At 42.9% G+C, this 6,000-nt stretch overlaps 1 pseudogene; it reads right to left on the bottom strand.

Annotated features, from left to right (window-relative positions):
• Positions 1-3,225: 3,225 nt before the first annotated feature.
• Positions 3,226-3,795, bottom strand: LOC122901921 (annotated as a pseudogene).
• Positions 3,796-6,000: the final 2,205 nt, after the last annotated feature.

The following is a 6,000-nucleotide window of genomic DNA, read 5'->3' on the forward strand; positions in this document are numbered from 1 at the left end:
GGCTTGCTGGTTGTCAGCAGAATCCATTTTCATGCTGTCATAGGACAGGTCCTGGTTAGCTAGGGATCACTGTTAGCTCCCAGAGGCTGCTTGTAGCTCTTGGCATGTGGCTCCCATAGACAGCCTACAACATGGGTGTTCGCTTTCCTCCAGGGCAGCTGGAGCATATCCCTCTGACTTCTAATCTCCCTTGATTAAATTAGATCTGCCTAAATAATCTGTTTTAAGGTCAGCTAGTTTGGGACCTTAATTACATCTGCAAAATCCCCTCAACATCTGTACCTAGGTTAGTATTTGATCAGTGTTGGGAAGAAAATGTGTGTCTATCAGGGGCCAGGTATCCAGGGGCACCATCTTAGAAGGCTGCCTACTACACTTGTCCCCTTTCCTGACTAATTATTCTAGTACTTCAATCACTTGGTAATCCATCTGGGCTCCGGATACCATCATCGCCACAGATCAGAACATCCAGACTTCACTGTTTTGTTTTGTTTTGTTTTTTGAAGATTTTATTTATTTATAGCAGAGAGGCAGGCAGAGAGAGAGGGGAAGCAGGCTCTCTGCTAAGCAGAGAGCCCGATGCAGGGCTCGATCCCAGGACCCTGAGATCTTGAACTGAGCCGAAGGCAGAGGCTTTAACCCACTGAGCCACCCAGGCACCCCAGACTTCACTGGTTTTAAACTCTGAAGAGTTTACAGTCTTGAAATTTAAGGAGCTACTCAGCCTTTTCTGACCCCAAATTGGATGGCTAGAAATAATTTCAGGTAGAGGGGAAGAAGAAAGTAATTAAATAGTATATTTCATAGAAGAAGGGCCGTAAATATATAGAAACACATGTTTCAGCTGGGAAATGCAAATCAAAACTACAATGAGAAACCTCCAAAATGTTTAAAATTAAAGATCGGGTGTTGGGAGAACGAACAGAAGAGGCTCCTACAAACTGCTGGCGGGAGTGTGAATTGGTACAGCCACTCTAGGAAAGAATCTGGCATAATATGGTAAAGCCGGACATGCATATACACTCTTTCCTAGAGTTTCTATTCCTACAGTCTAGATTCCAGAGAAAACTGTATACCTGTGTATCAGTAGATATACAAGAATATTCTTAAAAACACTGCTTATGTAATAGCCCAAACAAAACAAAACAACCCACAAAAAGTTCATCTAAGATAGGAAGGATAAATGAATTGGTGTGAAGGGACACCTGGGTGGCTCAGTGGGTTAAGCCTCTGCTTTCGGCTCAGGTCACGATCCCAGGGTTCTGGGATTGAGTCCTGCATCGGGCTCTCTGCTCAGCAGGGAGCCTGCTTCCCCTCTCTCTCTGCCTGCTTGTGATCTCTGTCTGTCAAATAAATAAATAAAATATTTAAATAAATAAGTAAATAAATTGGTGTGAATAAGCCCCATTATCATGCTCTAAGTGGGGTTCCAAAAAATCCCATTGTGTAAACAGTGGGATAATACACTTTGAGGTTAATGAAATTATGGGACAAACTTGCTTAGTTTACCTGACCAGAGCCAATCAGCAATTGTTTGATATCCAAATTCACAAAAAAAATGCATATACTAGAATACTATGCAACCATGAAAAATACATGAACTCAGAAGTCATCTGTGTTGCTTAAAGTAGGAATAGTGATTACTTCTGAGGGATATTAGTTGGAAAGGAGAACAAGTGAGATTTCTAGTGCTCTGGAAATGTCCTAGATCTTTTTTTTTTTTAAGATCTTGTTTTTAGGGGTGCCTGGGTGGCTCAGTGGGTTAAGCCTCTGCCCTCAGCTCAGGTCATAATCTCAGGGCCCTGGAATTGAGTCCAGCATCGGGCTCTCTGCTTGGTGGGGAGCCTGCTTCCTCCTCTCTCTTTCTCTGCCTGCCTCTCTGCTTACTTGTGATCTCTCACTGTCAAATAAGTAAAATCTTAAAAAAAAAAAAAAAAAGAGAGATCTTGTTTTTAAGTAATCTGTTTTAAGTAATGTAGATCCAATATGGGGCTCAAACATACAAGCCTGAGATCAAGAGCCCCATGTTCTCCAAACTGAGCCAGCCAGGTGCTGATTGGAAATTTTCTATATCTTTTTTTTTTTTTTAAAGGTTTTATTTATTTATTTGACAGACAGAGATCACAAGTAGGCAGAGAAGCAGGCAGATAGAGAGGAAGGGAAGCAGGACCCCTGCTGAGCAGAGAGCCTGATGCAGGACTCGATCCCAGGACCCTGAGATCATGACCTGAGCCGAAGGCAGCGGCTTAACTCACTGAGCCACCCAGGCACCCCGGAAATTTTCTATATCTTGATGTGAGTGGTAGTTACACAGTATGTAGGTAGGTAAAGACTTAGATATAGCCTTAACATTTGACAGTTTACTAGAAGCAAGTCAATAACAAAAGTAAATTAATTTAGAAGGTGAATTCTTAGATGCTTGAGTCCACATGGGTAAATCCCAAAAAGACTTCTGAAAGAAAAAAGCAAGTCACAGAGGAATACATACTGAATGATTCTGTTTCCGTATGGTTTAAAAACAGGCAAAACTAAGCAATATGTTATTTAGGGATACAAAGGTAGTAAAAATTTCTGAGTCTAGAGAATTATTAGAGCAGTTGAGATGGTGGTTCCCTTTTAGGGGAGACATACACTCAAGAAGCACGTGTGTGGCTCAGTGCATTAAGTGTCTGCCTTCGGCTCAGGTCATGATTCCAGGATCCTGGGATCGGTCATGATCTCAGGGTCCTGGGATCGAGCCCCACATAGAGCCTCGAATTGATCTCTCTTCTCAGCAGGGAGCCTGCTTCCCCCTCTCTCTGCCTGCCTCTCAGCCTACTTGTGATCTCTGTCAAATAAATAAATAAAATCTTTAAAAAAAAAAAAAGGAGAAGCACAGAGGGGACTTTTGGGATATTGTCATTCTGCTTCTTAGCTGGGTTGTGGGTTTCACATTATTCTTAGACTTAAATTGTGTCAGTTATAGATTTCTTTTCTTGTATAATATGTTTCACAATTTAAAAAAGAAACAGCAGCAGCATGGGTCACCTCTGCAAAACTCTTCACTTACTAATGCGTAGTTCCTAAATTTTAATGTAATGTTATTCTACAAATAATACACTGATATAATCTTTAATGTTAAAAAGTTTTTTTTTATGGAGATAGTATAAAAATTCCTCCTAATCACCCTCATCTTGGGTTTGTTTTTTTTTTTTAACTTTTATTTGCATTTATTTTATGCAGAATTTATTCTCTGGCCATGTATTTTTGCTTCTTCAGTTTCTTCTGGGACAGCTTTTTTTTTTTTTTTTTTTTTCTGTGCAGCCTCCTCTTCTGGCTTAGGAACAATGTGCTCTTTTTCAGTAAGGATCATCTCAGTGTGGCAGAGAAATTCCTGTCTGTGTTAATCTGATCATGAGCCCTGTACTTGTGTACAAGATGTACGTGGTGGCATCCTGGGGGCTTTGTCCTCCTGGACATGTTCCATGACCAGAGAATCGACATCTAAACACTTGAGCTCAGCAGCATTCTCTGCACTTAGAAGCCTGTGCATTTTTCAGCACTCTCTTTGTGTCACCGACACTGTGTGTCCTGCCCCACTGGGTGGCCTGGGCTCACCTGCCAACTCTGCCATTGGAGCAAGGGAAGGCACACATTGTCTCTGCAAAGTGCCAGCTTTCAGACACGTGGTGGCTTTTCTGCACCTTTGACGGCCTGAGCGGTTCCCCAGCGTGTTCTTAAAGTGAATGCGAAGATGTGACCCTCTCGATTTGCATGATTTGGTAGGGGCTCTGGGTCAAGTGAATAGCAAACCATTTTCCGGACGCTTCCTTGGAAAAGCCATCATAGGTGTTTTTCTGTAGTGACTTTTTTATTGTTGACTTTGAAAATAGACTTTAAGCAATCTCTAGGACAAGAAGTGAAATGAACGCAGGAACAATCTTTCAAAACCTACTCATCTGTTATTCTCAATGTTTATGTTTTAATTTTTACTGTGAGACTAGTACATGCGGAACCCCACGCACCTACAACAGTGCCTGACCCAGAATAATCAATATTGATGGAATGCATAATGAATGTTCTTTCCAAAAAATTGTGATTTCGAGATGTATGTATATTATACAAAGTAAAAAGCTCTTCCTTACCCTTCTCCTTCCCATGCTCTTTTTTAATTCTGATGTTTGTGTCCAAGGAAAAAGCTTCTACTCCCTCACTTAGCTCTTCTTGGGAAATTTTATCTTTGGGTAGTCTTTTACTAGAGGAGAGTTGTGTGCCCTTCGGGGTCCATTGCCACCTGTTGGAGGCAGTGAACCCTTGATAGGTTGGCTGTGGCGATATTGTGATTTATAATTAATATATTTGTGGTCTTCACGTTTCTGGCACACAGCTTCTAAAACTCTTGGAATTTCCTTCTGGAACAGAGTAACAAAGGTGTCTTTTGATATGTTAATGATGCAATTTGACCCGCCCCTTGGGATGTGGGCTGCTTGCTGGGAGACCCTACCACAAGATTTACCCCAGTTCCACTCCCCTGATCGCCAGGGAGGAGAGAGGGGCTGAAGGTGGAGTCAATTGCTAAAGACCAATGATTTAATCAATCCTGGCTAGTTAACGAAACCTCCATAGAAACCCCAAAATATGTGTTTGCAGAGCTTCTGGGTTGGTGGTGCGGGATAGTGGCCCTCATGAGGACAGGGAAGTTCCTCACCCTTTCCCCCGAACCCAGTCCTAAGCATCTCTTCCATCTGGCTGTTCCTGTATCCTTTCATAATAAATCAGCGATCCTTTCACTAGTAAGTAAAATGTTTCTGTGAGTTCTCAGAGCCACTTAAACAAATTAAACCCAAGGAGGGGGTCATGGGATCATTCGCTTTATTGCCAGTTGGTTAGAAGCACAACCTGGGGTTGGGATTGGCATCTGAAGGGGGAGTGGGAGGGAGCCTTGTGGGTCTGAGCCCTTAATGTGTGAGATATGATGCTCTCTCAGGTAGATAGCAACAGAAGGGGGCTGAATTATAGGAGACGCAGCGGTGTCAGAATTGCTTGGTGATGTGGGGAAACCTCTCACCCCTACTTTGGAAATCGGTACCAGATTACTTTTAGTAGCTGCATTTAAATGCCACAACCTCTGGGAAGCCTTCTTTTCTTCCTCTCTGAGGGTTCTTTCAGGGGTTCTCCTTCAGGCGACTTTGTGCACCTGCGGACTATTTCACAGGATGGTGAGCTCCATGCACACAGACACTTCCTAGAGTACCTCGGGGAAACACTTTTTCTGGATGTTTTGGAACTAAATAGAAAAAAAAAATTAAGCACAACTAGAAATCACCAAATGCTAAACGAGAAAATTAACTTGAATATCTCCCCCTGATATTTTAGTAGCACGTGTAAGGGCAGTTTAAGTGGCCTTGTCAAACAGCTAAGCCACCACTCTGACACCTGGTGACCGACCCACTGGAGGCTTTGGAGGTTTGGGTATCTGTTCTCCCGTGGTCTTTCCTGCTCTTTCCTCCAGATATCCCCATCCCCATTCTCCGCACAGTGGCAGGTTAGCACAGACTAGGTCCTAAGTCTAGGCCCGTGCTGCTGGCTTCTGGGAGATTCACTCTGCCTGGTGAGGCCAGCAGGCTCATTATTGTATAATTATATTCTTCTACAAAACGTCTTCTAGTGTGTGTTAAGACATCGTTTACCTGATTTGGTTCCTTGGCACCAATAAGTCAGGCCCTGTCATCTGAGATCAGTTGCATTTCTTCAAGTCTTCTTTGAATTGTTTGTACCCAGTTAGGGGTTAAATTATGTCACTCACCCACCCCCCAACACACACACAATTCTGTGTTGAAGTCCTAACTAGCCCCCTCCTCTCTCTCTCTCTCTCTTTCTCTCACACACACACACACAATTTCTGTGCTGAAGTCTCCATCCAGTACCTCAGAGGTGACCCTGACCCTATTTGCAAGTGGGTCATTACAGATGGGATTAGTTAGAATGAGGCCGTTAGGGTAGACTGGAATCCCATATGAC

Source organism: Neovison vison, chromosome 3 (assembly GCF_020171115.1).
Source record: "Neovison vison isolate M4711 chromosome 3, ASM_NN_V1, whole genome shotgun sequence".
Taxonomy (NCBI): Eukaryota; Metazoa; Chordata; class Mammalia; order Carnivora; family Mustelidae; genus Neogale; species Neogale vison.